At 42.2% G+C, this 12,376-nt stretch overlaps 1 protein-coding gene across 2 annotated transcripts in view; it reads left to right on the top strand.

Annotated features, from left to right (window-relative positions):
- SORCS2 (sortilin related VPS10 domain containing receptor 2) overlaps window positions 1-12,376 on the top strand; it is a 138,930-nt gene that overhangs the window by 21,871 nt on the left and 104,683 nt on the right. The window lies entirely within an intron of this gene.

Below are 12,376 nucleotides of genomic sequence, written 5' to 3' on the forward strand. Positions count from 1 at the left end.
CTCCGTCGCCAATGGTCTCTCCCTGGCGCTGGTCCGAGTCCAAATAACCTGGACAAGCGACTCTACAATGCTGCTTCGGCTATGTCTGACCTGCTTCAACCTCCCATTGTCGACTCTCCTATCGTGGCTTTGACCAACCCCTCACATCCCACAGGCCCTCCAGAGGATTCGCTTCGTCCCGAGGAGAAACATGCGGAGAAGACTCTCGTCAAAGGCCATCTCGCCGCAGCCTGGTCCATCAGATCCTCATCCGCGGCCTCCTTCTTCAATAGAGCCGCCCTTCTATGGATCAAACAGCTCCGAGATCACTTGCCTCATTCCGACTCCAGGGTTCAGCAGGACATCAACAAAATCACAGCTGCCCTGGAGTCCTCCGCAGACGCAACTCTGAATGCTACCCGTTTTGCGGCCACAGCTCTCGGTTCCTCGGTTACTTCACACTGCCTTTTGTGGCTCAGGGGTTGGCAGGCGGATATGCGCAGCAAGTGGCAGTTGGCTTCTTCTCCTTATTCACCCGGCAACCTTTTTGGTCCGCCTTTGGAACCTCTGTTGATCGAGACAAGAGACCATTTATGATCAATGGCGGTCTTCAGTAACGGATGCTTGGGTTTTGGCCACTATCAGATCAGGTCTTCTGTTAGAGTTTTCTTCCCCTCCTCCTTCAGTTTTTCTCTCCTGTCCCCTGTCCAACGACCCCGTTAAACGAGCTCTGGTTTCCTCGGCTATCGCTCACCTCTTAGCTATCAGAGCTGTTCAACCAGTTCCCCCTGAACAACGTGGTCTGGGATTTTACTCCCGCCTCTTCATTGTAAAGAAATCCTCGGGAGGCTGACGGGCTATTTTAGATCTTAAGGCCCTGAACCGGTATATAACTTACCGCCGGTTCAAGATGCACACACTGTTCTCCATTTTGGAGTGCCTCAGGCCCGGTGACTTTCTATCTTCAATCAACTTAACGGAGGCATACCTTCATATCCCTATCCACCCTTCTCACCGTCAATTTCTTCATTTTCACTACAAGGGCTCCCATTTCCAGTATCGGGCCCTACCATTTGGTCTTTCCTCAGCCCCTAGGGTCTTTACAAAGGTTATGGCCTCCCTAATTGGTTACATTCGCTCTATTCCTATTCGTTTACAATTTTATTTGGATGACATTTTAGTGATGTCTTCATCTATCCCATTGGCTCGCAAGGATCTTTCCACTGTCCTAACTCTCTTACAAAGTCATGGATTCTCGGTTAATTGGGCTAAAAGCCACCTTTCCCCTTCTACCCGCATAGTTCATCTAGGGGCCTCCATTGACACACTTTCCTCCCAGGTGTTCCTTTCGCCCGACCGCCAGGTCAGCCTCAAAGCCTTGGCCAACCAATGCATAACGCAGGGCTCTGCCTCGCTGCTGCAGTTATCCTGCCTCCTTGGCAAAATGGTTTCCACATTCGGGATTGTTCCGTGGGCCTGCTTACACAGTAGAGAGCTTCAGTGGCTCCTCCTTCCCCATCAGCGATCGGGCCAGAGTACTTCGCTGTCCCGTGTCCGCCTTTCTCGACTGGTCATCTCTTCCCTCAGATGGTGGACTTCGGACGCTATATCCAAAGGCAGCTGCTTCAGGGAACCTTCTCGTCTCATCCTCACGACGGACGCCAGCTTGACAGGTTGGGGGGCTCACTTCCTTCATCACATGGCTCAGGGTCGCTGGTCCCGGCTGGACTGCCAACACAACATCAACTACTTGGAACTCCGCGCAGTTCAGTTGGCTCTTCTCCAATTCCAGCTGTTGGTCAAGGGCAAGGACATTCTCATCTTAACCGACAACATGGCCACAAAGGCCCATATAAACAAGATGGGTGGCACTCACTGCAGATCCCTGCTGACGGAAACTGTTCTCCTCGGTCGGTGGGCCGAAGCACACTTCAAATCCATAAAGGCAGATCACACCTCAGGGGCAGCCAAAATTCAAGAGGATGCCCTCAGCCGCTCCCAGTTGGATCACGGGGAGTGGAGCCTCCCCTTCCTTCTCTTCCACGACATCACGAACTGTTTCGGCCTCCCAGTGGTCGACCTTTTTGCCTCGGCCCAGAACAACAAGCTCCACAGGTACTTCTCCCGCTTTCCGGATCCCCAGGCTGAAGCCACGGATACCCTCCGCAGCCCGTGGCTGTCAGGCCTTCTATATGCCTTTCCCCCCCGCCACTCATTCCCCGCGTACTCAGGAAAATGCTGGAGGAAAAGGCGGAACTCATCTTCATCGCGCCTCACTGGCCCCGCAGGCCTTGGTACACGGACCTACTGTCTCTGTCAATAGCTCCACATTGGCACATTCTGGACTCCAGGATAATGCTGACTCAAGGGGCTTTTCATCACCCAGATCCCGCTTGGCTCCATCTAACCGTTTGGAGGCTGAGCGGCTCCTCTTAACGGAGGCCAAGGTCCCGCGCAGGGTCATTTTCACAATGCAAGCCGCTCACCGTCCATCCACTTCACGCATTTATGAAGCAATGTGGCAATCATTTTCGAGGTGGTGTAAACGCTCCTCCATTGATCCTCTTTCAGCCTCGGTTCTTCAGGTTCTCTCCTTTCTTCAGGACGGCTTCGATTCAGGCTTGACTCCAAACACACTATGTCGTCAGGTAGCAGCTATCGCTTCTATCCTCTCCTGCAATTCTCCGGACTCTATCTCTCGCCACCCTCACATATGCATCTTCCTTCGGGGGGCAGTTAATCTCCGCCCTCCTCCAATTCACCGTTACCCAACATGGAATCTCAACAAGGTCCTGACCGCTTTGACTCTGTCTCTGTTTGAACCTCTCCGTCAGGTGTCCCTCCATTTTTTATCATTCAAAGTGGCGTTCCTCGTCGCCATCACCTCAGCCCGTAGAATATCTGAGCTGGCGTCCCTCTCAGTCCACAACGACCTCTGTATTTTTCATACTGACAGAGTGGTCCTCCGCCTTGATCCGGCATTCCTTCCCAAAATCAATACTAGATTCCATCGAGCTCAAGAGCTCGTACTATCGGATTTTTGCCCACACCCAGTTCATCGGTTGGAACGGTCCTGGCATCTCCTCGACGTCCGTCGGGCTCTGAAGATTTACATCTCCAGGACTGCCCCTCTTCGTAAGACGGAGGCCCTCTTCATATCTTTTCAACCTGCTTCCATCGGAGCCAGAGTCACCAGCATCACCCTAGGTCGCTGAATTAGGGCTACCATCGCTACGGCATATCAGCAACAGCATCTTCCAGTTCCTCCACATATCACAGCACACTCGACGAGAAGCGCCGCCACTTCAGCGGCGTGGGCCACCCAGGCTTCGCTGGAGGAAGTCTGCCGTGCAGCAACATGGACCTCCATTTCTCCATTCATTCGCCATTACCTGGTGGACTCCTTCGCATCCGCAGACGCAGCCTTTGGTCATTGGGTTGTACAGGAGGTGCTTCGTTCCTGAGCCTTCGGGCCAGAGTTTCCCCCCCTGGCGACATGTGGCTTTGGTATGTCCCCAGTCTGACTGGCGTTTCTTTGCTTCGGAGAATGGACGTTGGTCTTACCTGATACATCCGTTCTCGAGTAGAAAGAAACGCCAGTCAGCCCCACCCTTTTTCCGGCCCGCTGGATTGGATGGGAGGGGGGTTTGGATACTAATTCTCTCTCATTTTAGGAAGACACGACGGTCTGCGCCATCGTCCTCGCCGAAACACTGAGATAAGAGGGCGGAGCTAGTCAAATTTATGCAGACCCGGTCCATGCTGGATAGAGGAAGTCGTCTCCCAGTCTGACTGGCGTTTCTTTCTACTCGAGAATGGACGTATCAGGTAAGACCAACGTCCATTTTGTATTCCAGATCATTCTGTCATTTGGGGGATTGTATCCCAGTACTGCTTTTCCTACTCTTTTATTGACTATGAAGGCTACTCCATTTCTTCTGAGAGATTCTTGCCCACAGTAGTACACCTGATGGTCATCTGAATTAAATTCACCTATTCCTGTCCATTTTAGTTTGCTGATTCCTAAGATGTCAATGTTTAGTCTTGTCATCTCTTGTTTGACCACATCCAGCTTGCCTTGATTCATGGATCTTACATTCCAGGTTCCTATGGAGAAAATATCTTTACATCATCGGACTTTCCTTTCACCACCAGATGCATCCACAGCTGGGCATCCTTTCGGCTTTTGCCCAGTCGCTTCACTCTTTCTGGTGCTATTAGTACTAGCCCTCTGCTCTTCCCGGTAGCATATTGGACACCTTCCGACCTGAGGAGCTCATCTTCCAGTGTCATAACTTTTTTCCTTTTGGTACTGTCCATGGGGTTTTCATGGCAAAGATACTGGAGTGGGTTGCCATTTCCTTTTCCAGTGGATCACATTTTGTCAGAGCTCTCTGCTATAACCTGTACGCCTTGGGTGGCCCTGCACGGCATAGCTCATAGCTTCATTGAGCTACACAAGCTCCTTCGCCATGACAAGGCAGTTAATCCATGAAGGGGATGTTTCCTACTGTTTTATTAATATTTCTACATATTAAAAAATACCAGGAGTTGCTGGGACAATTGAGGAAGTTGATGAATCAGATAGATAGATAGATAGATAGATAGATAGATAGATAGATAGATAGATAGATAGACAGACAGACAGACAGACAGACAGACAGACAGACAGAGGATCTAATGGCTTTTTATATTTCACTGGACTGGGGGAGGCAACTGTTTTCTTTATTCCTTAATACTATGTAACCTTGTCCAGGAGATGTGAGGAAGCAGTTGAAGCATTCTTCCAAATATTTCACAGAAATCTGATAAACATGTTACATGAATGTTTTAAACAGGCTTCTGGCAGATATTACTTAAAATAGATTATTAGAGCAATTTGTAGAAAATTTCAGGCACATTAATTTTTCAGCATTCATATCTAGAATTTCTAACTGCTTTTGGATCGCCACACAGCCTAAAATCTAAGACAATTTCAGCCACCTGCCATTCTCTAGTTAATTAAAAACTACAACATCTCAACCTACTTTCAAGAAAACAATTCACCCATTATTGTACAAAAAGGAAAATTCCAGTAGTATGTATATACAGTATGTATTTCAGAGGAAATACAAAATCATATTTTAGAAATTAAATTTTGGAATTTAAAAAAAGAGTGTAAATAGTTTTTAAGAGGAAGGAAAGTTCTATAAATGGCAAAAAGTATCAGAAGTGGCCTGGATGAGAGATGACACTATGTGAGACGGTAACCAGGAGTTTGAAGGAAATAGGATAATTTTTTTCTTATAACTTTTTAAATTTATATCTGGCCTTTATTGTTTTTATAAATAATGCAAATCAATGAGCATGCCTAATACTCCTTCCTCCTTCTATTTTTCCCACAACAACCCAGAGAAGTGGGTTGGGCTGAGAGAGAAAGAATGATTGGTCCAAAGTTACCCAGCCGACTTTCATGTCTAAGGGGGGCTAGAACTCACAGGCTCCCAGTTTCTACCCTAGAGCCTTAACCACCAAACTAAACTGGCTCTTACATTTCCAAATTGAACATTTTTCTTGCAAATGTAGTTCCCATATTGCTAATATCATTTCTATGAATTCTCAAAAAAGCACAGCTAAAATTTAGCATACATTTCAGTCATATTTAGATCCTGAAATGTTAATAACTATTGTAAGCAAGATAGTCAAAAGTGACTCTGATGCCATTTTAGAAAGAAATAAAAATTAAACAAATATAATATCTTTTACAGAATTCAGGCAAACTAAAAATGGCAATCCAAACTCCTTGAAGAACACAAAAACAAAGTGCAGCTGTAAAAAAAGAGGTCAGAAAAGAAAGGTAAGCATAGAGATTAAGCTGGTATAAATAAAATGATATTTGGACATGGTGATTATTTTGTCTTTAATGAAAAGAAATATTCATCACATTTTAGAGGAAAGTATAAAAGGAAAGGAAAAAGATACAGTTGGACTAAACTCCTCCTCCTAAGTGGTACAAAAAGGATTATAATAGTAAAATCTGTTTTTAACAGAGAAAATATTTGCAGCATTAACATTTGCCTTGTTAGCGGTCTTAAAGCAGAGATGGCAAATGTCTGGTATTTGGCCTGTGTGGCATTCCCCAGCCAGCCTTCTCCCCTTCTTCTCCCCTTGCTTGTCACATAGGACTTAGGCTTGATAAAAGTTTTTTATTATTAATGGTAGATTCTTTCATGTCTAAGTTTTGAAGAGGTATTTCTTCCATTGTACTATGAATATGTGTCTGAAAAAAAAAGAACAAATGAAACATCTGTATTTGTGTATGTGAATTAACCAAAGTATGTGTCTATCATATGTGAACGTGTGAATGAGTGCACAAATGTGAATATTATATGTAAATATGATGTGGACGTTGTGCTATCGAACATACTTTTTGCTTTGGCTGTGTCTACTTTAACTCTAAAAATTACTTAGGAGGGAATATATTAAATTTTTATACCAAATGAGGAATTACACAGTGGCTTATTATAAACACTTTTTTCTTCTATTCAGTTATGTCTGATTCTTAGAAAGTGCCTGGACAGGTCCCTGCAGGTTTCTTGGTAAGATTTCAGAAGTGGTTTGCCTCCTTCATAGAACTGAGAATAATTTGCAGCATCTTCAGGCAATCTTGGTGACAGTATTGAAAAAAGCACATGATTATGAATTATTATTGTAAAACTGGCTTCAGAAAGGGCTACAGGATTCTGATTGCTCTGATCAGCCTGATGAATGATCTTTATTTAGAGATCATTGAGGGAGGATGACCCTATTGATTTTTCTCACTATTGCAGTGGCTTTTAACGTCTTTTATAGTATTACCCTTTTGGACTGCCTGAAATATTTGGAAATCATAATGTCTTGATAGATTTCAGATAGTGCTGCTGCAGATAGCTGCTTTTTTGGGGGGGGAATGTAGATATGGTCTCTCACATGACTCCACTCAGTCACCAGTGCTTTTTGATCTCAACATGAAACAGAGCAAAAGTAGATTTGGAGCTGGCCCTATCACTAAGCTGATAACAACCAGATCCCTAGATAATGGCGTTATATAGTTGACTGCATTCAGGAACCCCTTGGAAGAAACTTAAAAATGGCAGTATGCACACTGATAATCTCCAGAGTGAACTACTGAAATATGTAAGACTATTTTTAGTGCAGAAAGTTCAGTTAGGATAGAATTATCATACCAAGTTGGTCTCAATGATTCAAAGACATACTTACACTGTGCTGAAAAATATATACTTGGTATACTACAAGTCATAGTTGGTTGGTTTGGATTACCTGAGATTGTCTTCTTCTACACAATGTTCCCTTTGCTCATCTGGGGAGCTTTGCATACAGAGGTTGCAATTATATCTCCATGTCATTTCCCAAGTAGTATAGAGGAAAAAAACTTAAGACAACATGATATAACAGAGAAATGGAGCAGATGATGAAACTCAAATGAATTTAAAATAGTTGAAGTATGAACCTGAATTCCTGTCTTTTGAAGGAAGAAAAAGATATGCTTGAATAAAGTAAAGAAAAAATACATAAACCATTATTTGATTAAGATATTGTATGTACTAATATGTTAAATGGTTTTTTCCAAAGTTGATATTTTTAATTGAAATAGAAGTAGGAAAATTAATATGGGAAAAAGCAGAAACAGTAAAAGTGAAGAAAAAAATGTATTAACATTCATCAAAATTCATTAAAATGTCAAAAATACAATAACAGGAAGCCATATAAAACTCCATCGAACTTGCTTCTAAATAAGCATGTGTAAAAAGTTTTATTTAAAGTCTATTCTCTATAAAAGTACAATACTTGTAGTATTTGGAATATTATTATAGTTCCCATAACATCTGAGGGATGTCTCATGCATATCATAAGACCTTCATACAGATCATTGTTTAATTCCTGTCATATTAATCTGTTTGTTGCCTTCACTTGGCTTGATTACAAAAATATAGTACACGAACATCAGTGATAGGCTGCTACCGGTTCACCCCAGATCAGGCGAACTGGTAGAGGCTGCAGTGGGAGGTTCCAGCTACCCGCCCAGATGCTTCTGTGCATGCACAGAAGTGTTGTGCGCGCATGTGAGTGTGCACGCGCCGACGAGTGAACCGGTAGTGATGGGTTTTGATATCCACCCCTGACGAACATCATATAACAAGTACAATTTTATCTTTTATGAGTATAAAAATATGTACGTTAGAAAAAGGATGGAGAAAATAAGCATTTCATTTTAGAGAAAATTCATATAAATCAATAGCAATGCTCTAGGAATGTCTTTCATGTTCCCTACTATCGTTTTTAAAATGACATCTTTATCTCTCTGGCCTTGCAGAAGCTAACAAGTACAAAATCAGGTAACAGTTTGTTGAAGGCCACAGCTAGCTCTTTCCAGAATGGAGACCCACCCATCAAATATTTTACTTTTACATAGGATTCCAGTTCATGTCAGTCATATGCCAAGGTAGCATCCTGAAATATGGAACAAAGCAGCACTTTACTCTTGGATACTGTCCATTCTCCATTCTCCATTCTCCACATTCTCTTGTGCTAAAATTATTTTGATCCTGATCTCTTGGGCTTCCAGAAAACTTGGACTGACAGTGTCAACTTATTTGAACTGCATAGTGTGTATGTACTACAGATGGAAGAGACTGAGATGCAATAGATAGGGTAATATATGGGGAATGGGGATTTTACCTGCATTAACCTTTTCTAGCCACATATATGGTTGCAAGTGTTTAGTCATTCTGGTAATTTCAGCATACTCCCTCTTGCTAGTGCCTGATTTGCCCCAAAGTCATCAGTATGTAGTAGATTTTGTATGAAAAATTAGCTTGTCCTTTGCTAAAACAATGTTTACTGCCAGTCTTCTCATAGACCCAATTCAGATAGCCAGATGATACATTGGAAGAGATATTTTAAGAGGATTGTAATGCTTTCCTTCTGTTTTTTAAAAAAATGTTATGCTAGGAAGTACTTGATACCCTTTGGCTTGGTGAGATTAGGAGGATGTTGGAGAAATGATTATGCAGTTGATGATACAGCACTTGAGACTTCTAATCTGGAACATGATGATTCCTTGGTAGCAGCAAGTTCCATTTATTTTTCAAGGTTGCCTCAGAGACAGTTTATCAAATACCATAACTGTTGCTGCTATGAACTGTGGAAAGATTGTGTCATGTACCCCTACAGAGGCTAAAGCTAATAAATATAAAACTTCATTATGGGAAAAGAAATCAACAAAGTATAATAGAAATTAAATTTGAACCTTAAGAATTTCACAAAACTCAAGACTTTTTTGAATATAAATCTAAAGGAGCAGGAACATTTGCTGCAATCTCAGAAAGAAAGAGAGATTGGAAGAAGGAAAACTGGTAGAATCCTTGCCAGTTTCCTTTTTGGGTCTATGTCTGAAGGTCCTTCCTTTACAGTAGGTTGTTGGGATCCTTAGCTATTTGTTATTAATACCTGAGCTCCAAGCATGAGTTAGTTTGGCCTCTCCCCCACCCATCTGTTTGGCTATAGCTGACTCAAGGCCCAGAGCCTATTAAAATTTGGGTAGAAGGGGTAATACCATAATAGTATTTGGTAGGCCTCTAATGAGGCTTGAATGTCAGAGTTTTGCTATTCTGCTTTTGTTTGTATGCATTTATATGGAAGCGTATGTGCATACCAAAGAAGACTCCCTTTTTGTTGCATAAAGTTATATAACTGTTCTCAGCTATATAACGTTATGTCTAGTGACTACCCGTTGAGGATGATTACCCTCAACGCTAGTTATGATATTTCAGTCTAGCCTTTGTGGGGAAACAATTACAGATCACTGATTGATTTTGGATTCCATTATTCACACTGTAGCTGTTCAGAAAGGAACACCTCAGGAGATCAGGCCCTCTGAGGCAGCGATGGACATGTTGATTTGGCCTCTGCTCATAATTGCAAAAAGGCATATTCTAAATCTGCATCTCTATTAAGCTGAATGATCTCTTGGTAACTCTTGTTATCATATTTTAGGCAGTCCACTGCTGCTTACAGTATCTCCAGAGTGATAGTGGATAGTTGTAATTATGTATCCCATATTATGGATCCAAATACTTTCCTTGAGAATTTTTTGGCCTTCTTAGTGGTACTGTCAAAACATTGGCTGATTTATGGACTAAGGAAATAATAGAAGAGAATGTGTACATCAGTGGTGGGTTGCTATCATTTCGCCCCAGATTGGGTGAACTGGTGGTGGTGGCAGGAGGTTCCGTCCACCTACCCGGACGCTTCTGCGCATGCACAGAAACATTGCACGCAAGTGCACATGCACCCACGAGCAAACTGGTAGCGACGGGTTTTGAAACCCGCCCCTGGTGTACATGTATCACCTCTCCTGCGGGAGCTGCATTGGTTGATGATTTGCTTCTGGGTACAATTCAAGATGCTGGTTGTCACCTTCATGGGCTCAGGACCAAGGACTGTCTCTTGCCGGTCACATCTACTTGACCCACTAGAGTGGAGAGGCAAGGAATTTTACGGGTACCATTCCCTAGGGAGATACTCCTGGTGAGACTCAGAAGAAGAGCCGTCTCCATGGTAGCTCTCTGTCTCTGGAATATTATTCCTCCAGAGATTAGAATGGCCCCCATTCTAACAGTCTTCCAGAAAACACTGAAGACCTAGTTCTGCCAGCAGGCCTGGGAAACCCAGAGTGGGATGGAGCCCATTAAATGGCTTGTGTGATGTGTGGTCGCTGGGCTGGGGGGCTATTATTATTTTCTTCTATTAGTTTTATTTATTTATTTTATATTATTATTATTATTATCATCATCATCATCATCATCAATGTCTATATAAACAGTGTGTTGTCTGGGTACAGTTAATTTTGAGAAGTAATAACAATATTCATAACAATAATGACCACATAATAATAATATTTGCTTATCCATTTTAGTAAACCTTTCTTACTGTATATAATCAGTCATTCTCTTATGCTTTTAAATTTCTAACTTCTGTTTCTGTTAGTTAGCCTTTGATAAACAAAACCCATGTTAAAAATATATTCAGTTTCTTCCTTCTCCTTAATTTTAAATGTTAATCTATCCATTTCTGCAAACTCTAATATTTTTTTTATTACATTTTCATCTGTAGGGATCTCATCATTTTTCCACTGTTGTGCAAACACAATTCTAGCCACGATAAAATTAAATATGTATTCCCCTTATTGTATTTTTCTGGTAAGATACCCAACAAAAATATTTCTGATTTTGAATCTATATGTTGCTTTACCATTTTTTCTAGCCATGTATGTATTTTTGTCCAATATTTTTTTTGCCTTTGGGCATGTCCACCACATATGATAATATGAACCCGATATCTGATTACATTTCCAACATTTAGCAGACATGTTTTAATGCTCAGTAGATAGAATTTTAAAATTAGTTTTTCATCTGTCCCTATTAGTATCTGATCTAGTTCTGTTGGTTCTTTTTAGAAACCATACATTTTAGCATCTTTCTCATATCTTGATTGTATTTGCACAGACGGCCACCATGCTAAATCAATCCCTTGACTTTTCAATTCTTGCTTAGTTTTAAGTTCCCCTTTTTCATTCAAAATGTCTTTGTATCTTGTAATTTATTTCATGTTAACAACATTCGGATGTATCAGTGCCTCAATTATGGAGAGCTAGACTGGTATTGTCAGGTATGCTTCCTTCAGTATCCAGGAAAGAAAACCCCAAACTCAAGCATTTTGAAGAATCTGGTACTTTTACTGAATATGAAAAGATTAACATCCCAGTGAAAAGCTGGAAGTGATCAAAACGCGCGAAATGCATCTACTAAGCTTCTTCCCCCCCTCGTGTTTATAGTTTCTCAGCCAATCTAAAGGTCTTCCAAAGGTCAGGTGGCAACACGTCTGGCAGCGTCATCCATCAGGAATGTCAAGACAGTTGGTCGGCCATCCCCTTCTGAAATTTAGTTTCGATTCCCACGAAGTCCCCTCCTACAAAGACAAACCCCCTCCTGCTCTCTCCCCCCCCTTTGCTCCATACCTAATCCCTCCCCGTTTCTTATGGCAGCTAAAGCAGGAAAGCTGATGCTGACATTCGGCCCCTCTTGCAGAAGAGACGTTAGTCCTAATTAAAAGGAAAAAGAGAAGGAGAAACAGAATATATACAATGATCAAGGTTTATCAGGGTATTTGGCATAGAACTGTTGTACTTTCTTGGGAGCTCGGACATCCCGTTTATTTACCCATTCAGCCTGAGATAGTGGAAAATGTTTCCAGGCAATCAGATATTGGACTTTACCATGGTGTTTTCTAGAGTCCAAGATTTCCTTAACCTCAAAATGTTGCTCCCCTTCTACGAGGATGGGAATTGGAGGGTTGC

This window comes from Pantherophis guttatus, chromosome 3, assembly GCF_059756535.1.
Source record: "Pantherophis guttatus breed Tessera chromosome 3, ASM5975653v1, whole genome shotgun sequence".
In the NCBI taxonomy this organism is placed as follows: domain Eukaryota; kingdom Metazoa; phylum Chordata; class Lepidosauria; order Squamata; family Colubridae; genus Pantherophis; species Pantherophis guttatus.